Source organism: Aedes aegypti, chromosome 3, assembly GCF_002204515.2.
Source record: "Aedes aegypti strain LVP_AGWG chromosome 3, AaegL5.0 Primary Assembly, whole genome shotgun sequence".
Lineage (NCBI taxonomy): Eukaryota > Metazoa > Arthropoda > Insecta > Diptera > Culicidae > Aedes > Aedes aegypti.
The window spans coordinates 398,960,803-398,979,872 of NC_035109.1; the positions used below are offsets into that span (position 1 = coordinate 398,960,803).

The 19,070-nt window shown below is 38.3% G+C and overlaps 1 non-coding gene across 1 annotated transcript; it reads left to right on the plus strand.

Annotated features, from left to right (window-relative positions):
- Nucleotides 1-17,245: 17,245 nt before the first annotated feature.
- Trnaa-agc lies at nt 17,246-17,317 on the plus strand. Its single transcript has one exon. It is a non-coding gene; the product is annotated as a tRNA-Ala (tRNA).
- Nucleotides 17,318-19,070: the final 1,753 nt, after the last annotated feature.

Consider the following 19,070-nt stretch of genomic DNA (forward strand, 5'->3'; position numbering starts at 1 on the left):
TGTGACGAATTCCGAATCTCCTCTCTTCCATCAATTTTGGAGAAAAAAAATAGAAAAGAACACATCCACATTGGTAAGTAATGGCTTTCCAAGACGCTGTTGAGCACAATCGATCACGCTCACAAATACCAATGAGAATATATACCCAGGTGAGGAAAAAGACATTTGGTGTGCTTAAGGCTAAATAGCCCGTCATTCGTTTTGGCAACAATGATGACTTTTCAGCTTGCATTTCAAAGTGATAAAACTCTGTTTTGATAGTTTATATTGACTTGAAAAAGTATCACTGTACGCGCTAACATGCATAAAGTATGCTGATACTTTTTCAGCTGTGCAAAACCAACTGATTTAATTTGATTCAAAATCGTGAGATGAATTTGCTACAATCATCAACGACACGTACAGATTTCAATGACGGCCTACTTCGCCTTAACATCCGTGTATGGTGCAAAATGTTTAACAACTGCGAGAGAGCGAGCTTCTATAAGAAGACGTGTACATTATTGATGTAGTCATTCTGTTTACGTTTTTTCTCTTTGCATACCTACAAGAATAAGCAAATCTTCTAAACCTTACTATAAATTCCCATTGTACTAATACTATTATCAGGTAGAGCTAACACTAATCTTCCTGAAAGTGGTGTTAGTTTGCATGGACGGGCTAAAAAGCTAATAAACAACGTTTCTTCTTCGACTTCTTGGTTCTTTCTTTGAGATTTGATTCCTGTTGCTAGAAAGAGAAGTCTGAGAAAGCCTCATTATACTGGCTCCCACGTAGACCGTATATACCACTGCATCTACGCCAGTTCATGCGGGAGTGTTTGGATTGGGGGAAAGGCATGGCAGAGAGGTTTGCTTTTGTGGTTAGCAGACTGCCTATGAATAAGGCGTAAGGAAAGGCATGTGCGTGGAAGAATGGAAGCGTTAGGGAAACGGTTTCTTGTCCGTCACTGGTTCCAGCGTTTGCCTTGAACGAATAGTAGAATGGAAGATAGAAGCAAGTAAAAGATATACAACTACAAAGTACGAGGAAAGGGACGGGCCTGGGATTGAACCCATGACCTTCTGCTTATGAAGCAGAAGCGGTAGCCATCAAACCCCCAACCCCGTTGTACAAAATTTCAGCCTCGAATAAGCACTTTTAAGTTCTTGGTAATTTTTAGAAATTTTAGTTTCTTCCCATTCTGTCATAAAATACACACTTAGTATTACTTTTACTTAATTCCTACTTTTGCCGAATGTTAGAAATATGCAGTTATGGGCAATACACTTATTTAATATTTTCAACAATATTTTCGAACTAAATTTGATAAATTTTATGTACATTTTAAATCCAAATGATACAGTTATATTTTTTTTTGGGAAGGACAAGTGATACTAATAGTTTATTTGAAAATTTTGGTCACAGCAAGAAGAATTGTGGTAGGTTTTCGATTTTTCATGTATTTTCAGTCATTCCGAGAAAAGTTGGGCATTGTCGTAAAAAAAAATACAAAATATGATCCAAGATGGCTGCTCAGTATCTCGTTATTAACATGGAATGTTTTCCTTGACCAATAGTTAAAATATTCTTTATTGCGTGGTTTCCCTAACTTTGGTTCGCGATTGAAAACATTAATTTTTATTTTTAATATTTTTTTGTTTGATTTTTCTTCTCCTTCTTCTTTTCTGGCGTTACGTCCCCTCTGGGACAGAGCCTGCTTCTCAGCTTAGTGTTCTTATGAGCACTTCCACAGTTATTAACTGAGATCTTACTATGCCAATGACCATTTTTGCATGCGTATATCGTGTGGCAGGTACGAAGATACTCTATGCCCTGGGAAGTCGAGAAAATTTCCAATCCGAAAAGATCCTCGACCGGTGGGATTCGAACCCACGACCCTCAGCTTGGTCTTGCTGAATAGCTGCGCGTTTACCGCTACGGCTATCTGGGCCCCCCTTGTTTGATTTTTATAAACTTTTTAATGGTAATGGATAGTCCAATTACGTGGTCATATAGAGGGGGAGAAGGGTTGTTCAGGCCAAAGACCATGGTCCATAGAAAATTCAAAAATTGTGTGTGGGCAAATGACTACGATAGGTGAACGATTATGAACGACTCCTAAGACAAAGCGATTATGTCAACATGAGCGAAGATTTTCTCTTATTTTATTGCCGTCTATCCATATGTATCGAAGGACCAAGGTTTCATCCTCGTTACTGGCCAACAAAGTTGATTGGATTTACAGAAGAGACGTTTTTTTTAAATGCATCCAATTCAATAAATATTCATTAAACGAAAGAAGATCTTGAGTATCTTTGACGAAATATTGAAAGATAAAACGTCAAATCAAAAAGAAAAACTTAGGGACAAAATGGTGAAAATCTTAAAAAAGGATAAATTTTCCACCACGCAAATCGTTTTTGACCCTTTGTCTTTGACCGTCTGTTCAGTGTCGTAGCTAGAGTTTTGAGGGCCCGATGCGGGGTGAATTTTAGAGGCCCCCAAATATAAAACTCTACACTCATCATCTTTTCGATGACGTTTAGCATTTTCAAGAAATATCGTATTTTAAAGTTCAAAAATAGTCTTCCCCTTTACAATGACGTAGCCAGAATTTAAAACAAATTGCCTCTAAAGTTTCTATATGTTTTGAACGGATCTTTAAAAATATTCATGGATAACTTTCTGTAGTATATTTGGTACTTCTTCCACCTACCTGGGTTAATTTATAGTAGTACTCTTGCAGACTCGACAAAAGTTTTTGGAACAATTTATAGGAAAATATCTGTTGAAAATGCTGGACGAATTCATAAAATGTAGTAGCAAATTTGTCACAAATCACTGAAAACCTTGTGTGGTTTTTGAAGCAACTCTAGGAGGATATCAAACTGAAATGCTTGATGGAATTATTCATGTTTGACAAAATTTTAAGAGTAAAAAAAAATACCTTAAAAATATGTCGAAAATTAAAAATATGTTTTAGAACCTAATTGAAATTATATACAATCCTCAACAAATTTGTTGAGAAACTTGTTTAAAAATAAAAAATCCCTGTTAGCTCCTGAAAGATAAGAACATATAAGAATTCTTAATAAAAATCTTCAATAATTCATGTACGAATTCATGAAGAATCGTTAAAAAAAAATCAAGAGAAACTATTCGGAATCTCCGCGGAAATTTAATGAAAACACCTTCATGAATTTAATAGAAGTCTACATAGAAACGCCAGATAGATTATGATTTGTTACATTAAAAGTCTTTTTTTTTTTCCTAAAGCAAATCATCATTCTAATAACAAATTTAGTTAACATTTGTGTAAGAATTCCTCAAACAATTCCTAGACAAGCTTTTGGATATATTCTCGCATGTTTTAACGAATGATTTTTTTTTATTAGTATAAAAACAAGTTATTGGTAAAATCCATCGTTTAAACTCATATTAAGTACCACAACAAATTACAAGAGAAATATCATGATAAGCTACTGCAGGTCACGCGAGGATAAATTCAGCTGAATATTAAATTATTAAAAAAAACCTGACGGAATGGTGATTTACAAGAAATTTCATGGAGAAATCACTAGCAGATGTTCCAATGGAACCCGTTGAGAGAATCAAGAGAAGTGACAGGAGGATTTATTGGTATAACTCATAGCAAAAAAGGAGGAGAAATACCTGGAGCTCATTTTAATACCAACCAATGATCCACAATTTTTGGGGTTCACAAACTTAAAAATATTTAGAAATTAGAAAAAAAAGAAAGCCTGACAAAACATCTTCAAAATATGAACCTGAGCTTACTTAAGAATCTAAATCAGTGCCGCATGTATCTATGAGGAGGCTCGATATCATATCATGCGTGCGGTAGATTGAACAACGAGAAATATAATTCACATAGCTATTTAAATGTAGCGGATCTAGCCCACGGTTTCTCCGGGCCACTCAACACAATTCAAGCCTAGCCGTATCAAAAATAAGGAACAATCAAGGGGCCCCCGTACATCGCCAATCCATTTGTCCTCCAAAACTAATTCAACTTGCCATGCTCATGGGATCTTACATATTATTAGTTTCCTATAAACTTTGAATTTTTAATGCTAAGGATAAACCGCAACGCGATTTTGAGGCCTCTAGGAGCTCGGAGTCCGGTGCGGGCTGCACACACTTCACCCCCCTAGTTACGCTACTGCTTCTGTAACTGAACTGTACATTGAAAATTCTTTACAAATATTGGAGTGTGATTTTTTTATTACTTCAAACAATACTCACAATACTCTGAACAAATCCAAGCAAGAATTTGTTTGGGTGATGCTGCCATTTTCAATTCTCTGCTATATTTAATAGTTTGTCTGTGGTTGATCCAGTAAAAAGAATGTTTAATAGCTCTATTCTTACTATCGAATTTGAATAATAAAATTAAACATTTAAAGATAAGGACTGTTCATTTTATAAAGTGGATACTTTGTTTTTGCTATATCTTTTTTATTTATTGATAAAATCGTAATCGGTTTTCTGTGCATCGTTCAACTATTATTCTACAATACTATTAAAATATAAGATCTTAGAAAATGCTTTTGGTTGAAGAGCCAAATAATTTTTCCAAAAACTCCTAAGAAAAGCTGTTCGTCAAAGATTAACATTATTTTTCGCAAAACAAAAATCCTTATTTTTATGAACATATTGTATGTTTGTATCCTTTACTATTCTACAAAAGGTAAAGCTTTAAAAAAAACCAACTATATTCCACCATTCTCTGACATTAGGTAACTTTAGTGATGCACCCATTTATGGCCAAATTCGCTGATACACCATCCTTTCACTCCCAGCAAAAGAGGAAAGTGAAAAGCGTGTTCAAAACTGGTCTGGTTTACTAAATAAACTATATTTGTGCAAACGAGAGCCAAATCGTGCGTTTAAAGCACAGTCCTAAGCCTAAATTTTACTGTTTATGGTAGTTTTACTAAAAAGTCTCATACTTTTAAAATCGTGTACGCATATTTATCGATCTGCAGCAAATTGTAAATGGTTTTCTCCGAAAATTGCAATGGGTAATCTCAGAATAACATATTACAAAAATAAAAGGTGCAAAATGAAGTCGATTTTATTACAGCAGTGTTGCCAATTTTGATGATTGTCAATGTACTTTGAAAGGTCTTCTAAGAATAAAGCAATTGTGTATCTATTGTGCTTTAAATGCCACCTGGGGACTTAATAAGTAACTCTATGAAGGCGTAAGTCATTTTTCATATTAATACTATATTAGGACTTCCGTCAGGACGTACTTTTAACCGAAAAAATTCTACTCATACCGATCCCCTTCAATTTTAAAATGGTTTTCTCTAAAAATATAGGGGGAAAATGATGTTATTATATCTGTAAAATTGTTGTTCAAAAATAACTTTATTTTTTCCATCAGGCTTCTAGTTGATGATACTTTCGAAGAACAAGCCCTTTTTGGAAATAAAAAATATAAATTGTCGAATTTTCCAGCCAATTTCTAACAATCATTGATTTTGATAACCTCCAAAAACCGACCGTTCTAATCGTTGTTCCATATTCGTGTGAAATTTAATTAATTTTGGAGAATTTTTATTATCACAACATTGTACAATACTAGTCAAACGATGTGCAGAAAACCGATTGAAATTTCATTGATAAATTAAAAAGATACAGCATGCACAAGGTGTCCACTTTATAAAATGAACAGTCCTTAGTCTTATTTTTTCCAAATAAAGTACAGATATCTTCATCTGGTCGATTTTTTTCGTTTTGAATCCAGTGTTCCCCACTGTGCGACGGCAGCATCGGAACAGGAAATAGGAAACACTATAAAAATGCAAATTTGGCACTATTGCGAAAACAAAGACCAACACTGAGACGGAGATTATTACAGCAGCCAAGGGCTGGGGATCAGCCCTTGAATCCCGCCAGTAAATTGAACTGCTGGTGCTGATCCTGATCCGTGACTAGAACCCTGGGATTATTTCCAATCAATAGGGAAGGGGTGAGGGAATGTAAAAACGAGAAAAACATTATTGCCAGCCGACACATTCGAACTAACAAATTCCGGTGCAATCGGGATGCAGTTTGCCGGAAATCGAGTGAGTGAGTGGGAAACTGCAAGGGCGAGAGTTGAACTGATCTATTTGCAGGGAATACCAGCTGGAAGTTCATTCTGCGGAGGACTTTTGTTTCGTCAGTTTAATTGATGTTGTTGTTTGTGAATTCTTTTTTTTTGCATTTCACTCACTTTAACTGGTGAATCGTTTCCGAATTTGCGCTTCATTTCTGCACTAGGCTGTTTGTTTGATGAGGTTTTGCGAAAGCGTTGATTGCTTTATTTCTTTGTGAGTCAATGAAGCGAATGTTTTTTAATTAAATCGATCATTACCGGGTAAAATTTGATTGAGTTTTTTTTTGCTCTCTGATGGAAATGATGGGCTGCAAAAATTCTTTAACTTAACATGTAGTGTTGTGTGGGGCACTATCATATGGTTTGATTGCTATTTTCGTCATTGGCATTGAATAGGAATACATACCTTTCAACCTAGACACAATAAGCTTAATCTGAAGGCATATTATTTACATATTTATGGGCTTCGTGGCCGTGCGATTAGTGTTACTAAGCATTAAGCCGCATCGAGTCAAGGAGTGTGAGTTCGATTCCGCTAGTCCGTTGTTAGTTGAGGGCTGAAATTTACCGCCTATAGGTAAATCATAAGCAAACTTTCATCCGAAGACACCATTCAAGAAAATTTACGTTTGAGAGTGCTACTGAATTAGGTTGACGATTTCGGCTTATCGAAATACTGTGGGACGCCAGCCCCAAATATTTAATTACAAATTCCTTCGCGAAGTTCTTTAAATGTCCTACGAAAATAATTCCAAAAATTATCACAAATTGGGTCTTTTATTCTTCAATGTTTTTTTTTTTTAATTCTAGTTCAGGCTCCTGGATTATATAAGAATTATCTACCAAAGGTATTTTCAAATGTTTCTTGCCTTCAAATCTTCTTACAGTTTTGTTAGTAAATGTTGTTAAATTGCTCTTTTATTTTTAAGCTTAGAAAACTCGATGACAAAATATTTGTATCCATTTTTTATTGCTAAAATGTCGATATGGACCATTGTGCATAGGAAACACGTTTTCTATGAATTCCTATTTATTTATTTATTTGGTTTTACATCAATTAGCTTGATTAAACCTCGCCAACAATATTTCGCCCATTTACTCGATTCATGGCCGTTTCTCTCCATCCTCGACTGCGTCCCACGCACTCCAGGTCCTGGTGCATCTGATCTATCCACCTAGCTCGCTGCACCCCACGACTTCTTGTTCCGACTGAATTCGAAGCGAACACCATCTTTACAGGGCTGTTATCAGGCATTCTTGCAACATGTCCTGCCCAGTGTATCCATCCAGCTTTAGCTTCCTTCACGATACTGGGTTTGCCGTAGAGTTGAGTGAGCTCGTGGTTCATCCTTCGCCGCCACACGCCGTTCTCCTGCACGCCGCCGAAGATCGTCCTAAGCACTCGGCGTTCGAAAGCCCCAAGAGCTTGCAAGTCCTCTTCGAGCATTGTCCACGTCTCATGCCCGTAGAGGACTACCGGTATTATGAGCGTTTTGTACATCGTACATTTGGTGCGGGGGTGAATCTTTCTTGACCGCAGTTTCTTCTGGAGCCCATAGTAGGCACGACTTCCGCTGATGATGCGCCTTCGTATTTCCCGACTAACGTTGTTGTCAGCCATTAACAAGGATCCGAGGTAGACAACTCGTCCACCACCTCGGAGGTATCCCCGTCTATCGTGACACTGCTTCCTAGGCGGGCCCTGTCGAGCGCAGTTCCGCAAACCAGCATGTATTTTGTTTTAGACGCATTCACCATTAGCTCGACTCTTGTTGCTTTGCGTTTAAGGCGGGTGAACAAATCCGCCACCGTTTCAAATTTTCTCCCAAAAATATCCATGTCGTCCGCGAAGCAAACAAATTGTCCGGCTCTCCGCATGACACGTTCAAGCGCAATGTTGTGAGCTTCCCGGGAAAGCTGTTCTCGTCTATGATCTTCCATAGCTGTACATGGTCAAAAGTGTCGTAAGTCGCCTTGAAATCGATGAATAAATTGTGGGACCTGGTACGCACGGCATTTCTAGAGGATTTGCCGCACGGTAAAGATCTGGTCCGTTGTCGAGCGGCCGTCGATGAAACCTGCTTGATAACTATTATTGTTATAGGTGACAGACGACGGAAGAGAATCGGGAATAGCACTTTGTAGGCGGCGTTTAGGATAGTGATTGCACGATAATTTTCTTACTCCAGTTTGTCGCCCTGTTTGTAGATAGGGCATATAAAGCCTTGCTTTCACTCCTCTGGTAGCTGTTCTATTTCCCAGATTCTGACTGTCAGCCGATGCAGACAAGCGGCCTACCTGTCCGGGCCCATCTTGATGAGTTCGGCTCCGATACCATCCTTGCCAGCGGCCTTGTTGTTCTTGAGCCGTTGAATGGCATCCTTTACTTCCCCCATCGTGGGAGCTGGTTCGTTTCCACTGTCCGCTGTGCTGACGTAGCCATCGCCTTCGCTGTCCTGACCTTCTGTGCCTGTGTTCTCTACGATATTCGATGTTCATCGTAGTGCTGCTTCCACCTTTCGATCAACTCGCGTCCGTTCGTCAAGATGCTCCCATCCTTATCCCGGCACTTCTCAGCACGCGGCACGAAGCCTTTGCGGGATGTGTTGAGCTTCTGATAGAACTTCCGCGTTTCTTGAAAACGGTACAGCAACTCCATCTCTTGGCATTCCGACTCTTCCAAGCGGCGCTTTTTGTCCCGGAATAGGCAGGTCTGCTATTTCCGCTTCAGTCTGTATCGTTCCACATTTTGTCGCGTACCATGCTGCAGCATTGCAGCCCGCGCTGCGTTCTTCTCCTCTAAAACCTCATGGCACTCTTCGTCGAACCAATCGTTTCTTGAGCACCATTCCACATATCCGACAATGCTTTCGACAGCGTCGTTAATGGCTGCTTTGACTGTCCTTCAGCAGTCCTCTAGAGGGGCCCTATCGAGCTCGCCCTCATCCGGCAACGCTGCCTCAAGATGCTGCATCTACGCATTGGCGACATTTCAGTAGCGCAAGATTGTACCGGGACGGGCGTCGGTACCGTACATCATTGATGACGGATAGTTTTGAGCGCAGTTTTATCATCACCAGTGTTTCCGGAGTGAGGGCTATGCACGTTTATGATGCTGAGGTTGAAGAAGCGGCCTTTGAACCTCAGTATGATTAACTTTAAACGTTCGCATCATCGAACCTGTCTAGCACACCTCCTGCAGCGCTACAATGTCGAAACCGCGGATCTTCAGTAAATCGGAGAGTATGCGTGTGCTTCCAATGAAGTTGAGAGATTTGCAGTTCCACGTACCGAGTTTCCAATCGCTAGTCCATTTCCGTCACTGTGGTCTTTTCCTATTGTTCCGGTCCGTATTCTCTCGTTGACGTTCCTGTGCTGATGTGTTTTACGGTTGGCTTGCAGGGCCGGATACCAACCCCCTAGATTTCCGGATGACCATTCCCCCTAATTGTTCGGAGGGCGATAGTGCACAGTTTAGCTTAGAGTCCTTCTCTGACACTCGGACGATGATCAGTCGTCCCTGACATGGAGAGCAGACACTGTTTTGAGCCGATTCTAATATGGAGTACAGACGCTCCAGGTTTGCAGAAGCAAAAGCAAACCCCCCCTTCCCTGTCAGCATACGACTAAAGTTAACACCGGAGTTGATTACCCGAACTTCCCCAAGGTTACTTGTACCCCGGCCAGTACCACAAAGAGGTAGGGATAGAAGTTGCTGGGCAAGAGGCTAAGAACCGCACAAAGGGGTATATTTTATTCCTGCAGGTTTGCAAGGTACCAATGGTACGCCACGTCCAGCAATTTACCGTGCCTCTAAGAACTCCTCCATCCCCTGATACAAAACAATCTAATATTTTCTATAATTAAGTGTGATTTTTGAAGGTAGAAATTGTATCGTTAGAGTTTACAACAATTCAATGCTTTTTGTGATATTTCGAGAACAAATCCCTCATTTGTTTTGCTTTAGTACATTGCTTAGGCTGATACAATAAATATAACAAAAATTGTCTTACAGAGCGAAGTTATATAAGAGTATACTTCGGTTATCATAAATTACATACTCTGACGAAAAAAAATTTTTTTTTTTTTTTCATTTTTTGGGTATGGGAAATTTACGTTCAAACAATTATTTTTTATGGTCCATACTGTAAAGAACCGTCTAAGGTCCCATGGGAACAGAGAGCAATGAAAATAAAAAAAAGATAACATAGAACCGTGACCTTCCTAAAACAAAAGTACAGTCACAGCTCACTGTCAGTTCGATCATCATCAGTATTATTTGTCTGTAGTCAAATGACAAACAGCAAAAAAGCGAAAAATTCCCCTACATTCAAATGACACTGGCAAGCAGCTCTCGGTCAGTTTGAGGCTGTTCATGTGCTTCTCCAGTGACAACAGATCCATCGCCAGCCGTTGTTGCTCTTTTGCCTATTTACTGAAATGCAGATGCATTTCACATTCGAACGATGCAGTCTTTCACACCCCCTCACCGCACACAAGCGTAGCGCTAGGTACATCTGCATGAAGCCCTAAATCCATTGCCACATATGTGATTGAACGGGGTTCGATTCGACAAGGGTCGAGATCCGGTCTCCGTGCCGCCCAAACGGTGTGAGATTGCACATTCTGCTGGACCCAATGCATGTGCTCTATGTAGAATAGTAGCTGACGGCTGAGGGTGCCCTCCTATTTTGACCAATAGAGCAACTTCTGCCAGCAACAGTAAGCTACTCAAAGTGCAGCGGAACACAAAACTTTTTCACATCTGATTTTTTGCCTTCTTCTGGTACACTGCAGGGCACAACACCCAATGCTCCAGTCCTGTGAATGCTTTTCCTCTCGATTCGATGTGGCACCATGGTGTGTCTGGAAACGTTATTATGGAAAAAAAAAATGACAAATAGTTCTGAGTAGAGTTACTGTACACGAGCTGTAGCCTTAGGTTGAGGCTCATTGCTTGCAAGCGCAGAGGAGCGATGTAAATTGTGAGACCTTTTTTGATACGCCTCATTTTTCTTGAGATGTGTCTTACTGCGGTCTCATGTGCTCCGGCACATGTGCTGTTTAAAATCCAGCACAATAATTGAAGTGATTACAAAAGTTTCCAACGAGTATGGAAACTGTAACTCTTGGATCGTGAGTCCTCGACCATATCATGTAGGTCATCTAGACACCTGCATAATAAGGCGAAAATAGTTGTAGAGATTTTTCGTTACTAAGCAATTGTTTCACAGCTTGGATACAGTTGGCGAGCCGTTGCGCCGAGCAGCGCAGGAGACGAGTCTCCCCGAGAGCACATCATCTAGCGCGCGCTTTTAGAATTTTCGTGAGCCTCCGTCTAGCGCAACACACTAGGATTCCGATGAGCTGGGAGACGGTTTGGTTGGAGGCTCGTTAGTACATTTATGTGCTCCTGAGAAATATGTAACTCTAGTTCTGAGCTCACCTGTTTCAAGTCTGTACAAGTCAGATGGCGTGATTGACTATAGTAGTTTACGGAACAAGTTGCAGAATGATGATTTTTACAGCACGAGTCGTAAATTTATCCAACGAGGCTTGCCGAGTAGGATAATTACGAAGAGTGCTGAAAAAATCAAGTTCTGCAACGAGTTACGTACAACATTTTTTGCAATTTCTTAGAAGAGCACTTGAGGGTATCAGAAATGATATCGGAATGCATTTGCCATTATTTTACAATTTTTGAAAAATTGTTGTGTTATGATTCATTACGCAACTCAAAACAGTTGCGTAATGAAAAAGCGTTACGTAATGAATCATTACAGCACTGGTTTCAGTTGCGTAATGACTATTCCCGCACTGCATACTTCAGTACAGGAAAGTAGGCCGTTCCATGACAGATTGGCGTGATGAAAAACAGCCTATTACGATGAGAAATTGCAAAAAAATTATTACAAATCAATGTGCTTTGAGGCACTGCTGAAAACATAAGAAAATATCCTGTAACAAATACAGTCGTCCAACACTGCACATTGGTCTCAAAGCCATATCTAGGAAGACAAAAATGATTGCGCCTAAACCGTCGATTTTAGATATATGGTGTATTCGGTAAAGTTTATCCATATTTTTCAGACATTTTTTTCAGAGATGTGAAATTAGGGTGGCCCACATGGTTTAAGAGATCAGCACATAAATTTTTTGCTGACGCATTTAGGATTACACAATGTTCTACAATGTTTTAGAACAACCGATTTGAAGCAACTTTGCCGAAGAACTCAAATTTCTATCTCCTATGGTTCGCGAGTTATGATTTTTTTTAACAAAAAAGTTAGGGTGATACTGAAAAATCGTTTTTTTTTTTTCTTGATAACTTTTTATACGATAATTTTTCGCAAAAACTTTGTTCCGAGCACTTTTAGAACTTTTGATTGCGCAACTTTCTGCCGAAAAAACTTTTGTTCTATCTCTTGTGGTTACAGAGTTATCAGAAATTTTCTTCGAAAAAATTGTTGTATTCAACATGGTGAAAAACTGTGAGGACGTTTTTGTTTGAAACGATTGACAAAATTTTGAAAATAATATGTTTTTTAACCGAAAATTGTCCATAACATGAAAAATATTCGAGATAGCTCTTTGGTGCCTTCAGCAAAAATGTGCAAAACTGAAAGTTCTGAAAGTGCTTCAATCAAACTATTCATAAAATATCAACGCTTTAAGATATATTCACCATAAATCGAATTTTATATGGTGAAGAAAGCGAAAAAAGAGATATTTGCTGGAACAACCGGAATAACTGTATGTAAAATCATTTAAAATTGAAAATATATGTAATGAAATATGATCGATCACAGTAAGCGAAATCTTAGGAGTTAGGGAAAGTTAGTTGCTGAAGCAGTTTTAAGGGGGCAGGATCCGTCATTGATTTCAGAATTTTCAAAAGCAGTTTTTTCGTTCAAAATCAAGTATTTTTTTTAGGAAAATGTGTTCACTGTATTCTATTCTCCAATCGAAACACAGTGAACACATTTCTATCGAATTTTTGTTTTCGAACAGAAAAACGGCTTTTTAAGTTTCAACGATGACGATGATTACGATGACGGCGCGTTGAACGTTAACAGTGATCCAAGGAACATTAATCCATAAACGAAGTCTTGTTATTTCTCGCGACATAATGTTTGTCCCGCTAACCTATGCCATGGTTGGTTATAAATTGCTACCGCTTCAGCTTACTAAGCAGAAGGTCATGCGTTCAATACCGGTCCCGTTTATTATATTATCGACCCTAAAGAATAACAAAACGTATACTTTGAAGAATTCCTTCAAATTACCAAAACCTTACTTCCCGTGATATCCTCCCATTGAAATATAGAAGTATCTGCAACTGTTCTATCTGGGTATCCAACTTATCCCATTCAATTCAATCAAATCCAATAAATCTGCCACAACGAATTAGTCAGGGTAGCATTCGCCTGTTGAAGAATGTATGGATCTTGAATTTGAACCAGATATAAATCCCAAATACTTGTCTAAGGTAACGAACCAGAAGGTGGGTCTTGATCACTCGAAAACTGCTTCAGCAAATAATTTTCCTCTTTTCAACTCCTCAGATTCCGCTTACTATGATCGATATCAATACATGATAATTCAATTTTAAATGACTTTACATACAGTTATTTCGATTCTAGCAAATATCTCTTTGTTCGCTTTCTTCACCATATAAAATTCGGTTCATGGTGAATATATCTTAAAGCGTTGATTTTTCATGAATATTTTGTATCAAGCACTATCAGAACTTTCAATTTTGCACATTTTTGCTGAAGGCACCAAAGAGCTATCTCGAATATTTTTCAAGTTATTAACAATTTTCGGTTAAAAAACATATTATTTTCAAAATTTTGTCAATCTTTTCAAACATAAAACGTCCTCACAGTTTTTTCACCATAAACAGAGAAAGAAATAATCTTTCTAATGCCGACAAAAGATTGAATATCCGTTTGCGCCTTTCGGAGATATCGGCGTTTGAAAACAACCTTTTTTTCGAAGAAAATTTCTAATAACTCTGTAACCATAAGAGATAGAACAAAAGTTTTTTCGGCAAAAAGTTGCGTAATCAAAAGTTCTAAAAGTGCTCGGAACAAAGTTTTTGCGAGAAATTATCGTATAAAAAGTTATCAAGAAAAAACGATTTTTCAGTACCACCCTAACTTTTTTGTTAAAAAAAATCATATCTCGCGAACCATAGGAGATAGAAATTTGGGTTCTTCGGCAAAGTTGCTCCAAATCGGTTGTTCTAAAAAATTGTAGAATATTGTGTAGTCCTAAATGCGTCAACAAAAAAGTTTATGTGCTGATCTCGTAAACCATGTGGGCCACCCTAATTTCACATCTCTGAAAAAAAAATGTCTGAAAAATATGGAGAAACTTTGCCGAAGACACCATATATCTAAAATTGACTGTTTAGGCACAATCATTTTTGTCTTCCTAGATATGGCTTTGAGACCAATGTGCACTGGGGGAAAGAAGATGCACGAGTAGTACAAAGCAAATTCATATTTTGAAATAATGAACGTTTTGATCATGCTTGTGTAATCTAAAAACTTCATGTTCATCATCCCTATACATAAAATAAAAAAAAATGTAAGGGAATACGTCAATTTCGTATCGATTCACAAAAAATAGTAGTTTTTTACAAATGCATGCACATGCACATTTCTAGGATATGATGTTCTACGTTAAAACTACTCTCTAACATAGCTTTATCTTCCTTCAATACACCATCATAATTGAACTAGTCTCTAAATTTTAGATCGTATTCAAAAAATAACAAATTGTCTTGAAAGCACAGAAAAGATGTCTTCAAAATCACTGGAAAAAGGCTTAAATACCACATCTTTTGAAATAGATTGCTTGCGTTCCATAATATTTGTGGTGGGCGTTGCATGCAAGTCTGTTGTCTAGTGTGGTACTTTCTTCAAAGAGCAAATAGCCCACTGGAAGCTTTAACGTGTAGTGTCTTTTAATTTTGTCGTTAATAGCGGCTCCAGACACACCGTGGCACATTATGCATTGGTCATACGGTGGTCTATCGGAACTGAATCTATGCTGATTTTTCGGCATTTTCTGCTGCTGTTGATGATGATTATGATGGCATGTAAGTTTTTGCAGCCCTTTTTCTGTCGACACCCAGACAATGGCTCTATGCCATATATTGTGATTCGTTTTACAGCCTTTTAATAAAAAATAATGATAATTTGCATCAATTTATCTCCCGTCTGATTGACTTTGTGTGTGCGGTGAAATGGACGCAAATGGTGCAAATCCATCAGCAAAGTTTCAGTCAGTCAGTGGAGAGCATCCGACCGATGCGATGGAAGGCATTCGAAGGATTGAACCATCCGATGGCTGCAGTTCTGTGGGAATCGGCCTGGGAGCAAAAAGTCCAGTACAATGAATATTCATGATTCTGCTGCACCTCCTCATGGGTCCGGAATCCGGAACAGAAGTGCGTGTGGGAGGGTGGGTTTGCCCCTCCTAGGAGCCATTTTCGACAAAAAGGAGTCAATCGCTATGGGTGTGATGATGATTGCGAGTAATAGCAGTCACACTTTTCCGATCTGTCTGTTTTTCGATGCGCTCTTTATCCGTCAGCTGAGGACAGGCTTTGAGGGAGGTGTTGCTCGTAGTGAATGCAAAATTAAACGGTTCAGTGCATTGTACGAGTTAACGAGCAGTGTCGGTGCTGTTTTGCGAATACTGATTGCATATGTAACAGAAATAGCGGCATTTCGTTATCAATGGGAATGTTTTATTATGGGAAAAAAAGGCCAAAAACCATACTGGAATGTTCACTTCATTCTTGTAACAAATAGTTGAGACGACATGTCGTCAGTCTGAAGACATTTCAAACATCGTGAAAATCTGGTGAAAAAACGTGAAAATAATTTGATGATAAATATTCTTTAGTCAGCTCTAATGGAATTTTAGAAATTTTACCGAAACTTTGGCTTGGCTTCAAATTACGAAAAATTGAAAGACGCAACTATTCGATAATACCGATTTCAATAAAAATAACTCAAATATATTCGAAAGACTCGTATTACGGAGGCTTTTCTTTGCCGAGTGGTTAGAGAAATCTTTATTGATAATATTTGTTATACACATGAAGTTTGTGTTCTATAACTCGAAGCCTCCCAAAATCAATGATCCTTTCAATATCAAGTTATAGAGGATTGACTGTATTCCTTAAAATAAACCTCAGAGTGAATTCCTTAAAAAAGCTTGTATTCCAGAGCAATAGATGTGTTTTTTGGAAGATTTTTGAGACATTTATCTTAAGGATAATCAATAGAAATTTTTTCAGAATGATCATTAAGTTGCTTGAAACATACCAATGTAAGTTATGATATAAACTCCAAAACATTTTCTTGAATAGATGAAATTTTTTAATATCAAAATAATTATATGGATTATTTTTTGGGAATATTTCTGGAAAATTTTGGTCGCATAGAGGTTTAATGGGTATTTTTTTTATTGGTTAATCTGGTAGCAAATTAAGAAACATTTGTTGAAGGATAACTTAGAGTAAAAAATGAACGTGACCAAGAGAAGGTCTTTTATAACTTTAAAAATAAAATGCAACGACCAATCATGAATTTATACCAGCAGTATTGTTAAGCAATAATTAGGAAAAAATACTAAAAGAGAAACCTCAGGAAGAAAATCTACAAAAACTAAATTAATTAACTCATTACGCGTGGTAAAGATGGACAAATTATGGGGGAAATCATGAGAAAAATCCACGAGGTCGGCTGGAATTTGAACCTAGGACTCTTGTATGCTAGCAAACGCTTTACCAACTAAGCTACCGAACCACTTGGTGACCCAATAACTGAGTTGGTTACAAGTTTAGAATTCAAATCCCTACAGACCATCCATCTCATGTCACTACACATGCGGAAAGAGCGAGTGCGATTTATTTAGTGTTGAAACTGTTTGTCTATCGTACCTACATCGCTTCCACAACAACTGTATTGTGGAAGAGTAAAGATGTGGGAAGCTCTTTTCGCGTGTGTAGTGACATGAGATGGATGGATATGGGTTATGAAAGGGGTCCGCGTGGTCTGTAGGGATTTGAATTCTAAACTTGTAACCAACTCAGTTATTGGGTCACCAAGTGGCTCGGTAGCTTAGTTGGTAAAGCGCTCGTCTAGCATACAAGAGTCCTGGGTTCAAATCCCAGCCGAGCTCGTGGATTTTTCTCATAATTTCACCCATAATTTGTCCATCTGTACCACGCGTAATGAGTTAATTAATATAATAACCATGCGGATTGGATAAACGAACAGCTCAATATAAGCGTCAATTTACAAATACTAACTTCAGTAATATTCACCTGAGAGCATCATTATTTACTTGGCGTTATATCAATTAGTTTCATAAAACCTCGTTAGCGATGTAACGCTAATTTACTCGTTCCATGGCTGTGCCCCGCACACTGGGGCAGATCGCTGTTTTCAACGGCTAAAACCTCTAGTACTCTAGATATGCACCCTAGAGGTTTGGTGTCTTCGACACAGTATTTTGGAATAACTTGTACTACATTTTGACACATTCAGATTTGATCTAGATAAGTGAAAACTGATCTAGATCAAATTTATCTTTTGATAGGAGCGTCCTAGCAAAAACTTTTTTCTGCAAAGTTGTTCATTGAGGCATTTTTGACATTTCTTCCGAAGACTTTTACACTCTATCACTGACGTGGATTACGATATATGACAATTTAATAAAAATATTTTTTCATACAAAAAATATGTTAAAAATTTTTTGTCATCAAGTATGAGAAGCTTAACTATAACAAAGTAAATATACATCATTTATTAGCAAAATTTTCAGATTTATTTAAATTTTTTGGTATAAACAGTCTAAAAATAGTGTTTTTACAAATTCCAGGATTACTCCTGAAGCGGCAGATGCCGGCAGCTAATTTTTTGTATACGACTAGTCAAGAACATAAGTTTCATTGTCTCGAAGAAAGAAAAGTGGGGCCACGTGGGGCTTTTTTGTTATGGTGGTTTGAAAATTTGATGAAAATATGTTAAAAAATGTTTTTGTAATTTTTGTATAAAAAAATGCTCAAAATCGATTTTTTGACTGTTTTTACTAAATTGTCATGTATCGTAATCCACGACAGTGATATAGTGTAAGTACCTTCCGAAGACATGTCAAAAATGCCTCAATGAACAACTTTGCAGAAGAAAGTTTTTTGCTAGGACGCTCCTATCAAAAGATAAAACTGATCTAGATCAGTTTTCACTTATCTAGATCAAATCTGAAAATGTAAAAATATAGTACAAGTTATTCCAAAACACTTTGTCGAAGACACCAAACCTCTAGGGTGCATATCAAGAGTACTAAAGGTTTTGGCCGTCGAAAACAGCGATCTGCCCCAGCCCCTAGATCTTGTTGAATCTGATCAAGCCATCTCGCTTGCTGTGCTCCCCGCCTTCTTGAATCAACTAGATTCGATGCGAACACCATCTTTGCAGGATTGTTGTCCGGTAGTCTTGCAACATGCCCTGCCCAGCGCATCCTTCCGGCTTGCGCCACCTTCTGAATACTGGGTTCGCCGTGGTTCGAACACTACAAGTGCATGCAGGTCCTCTCCCAGAATGGTCCATGCTCCATTCCATAGAGGACCACCGGTCCTATTAGCGTTTTGTACATAGTACATTTGATGCGTGGGTGAATCTTTCTCTATTGCAGCTTCTTCTGGAGCCCATAGTACGCACGAATTCTACTGATGATGCGCCTCCGTATTTCACGACTAACGTTGTTATCAGCCGTTAACAAGGATCCAAGGTAGACGAAATCGTCAACCCCGAAATCGAAGGTATCCCCGTCAATCGTAACACTGCTTCCTAGGCGGGCTTTGTCGCGTTTTTTTTGACGCATTCACCACCCAACCGACTTTTGTCACTTCAGGCGGGTTTACAGGTCTGTC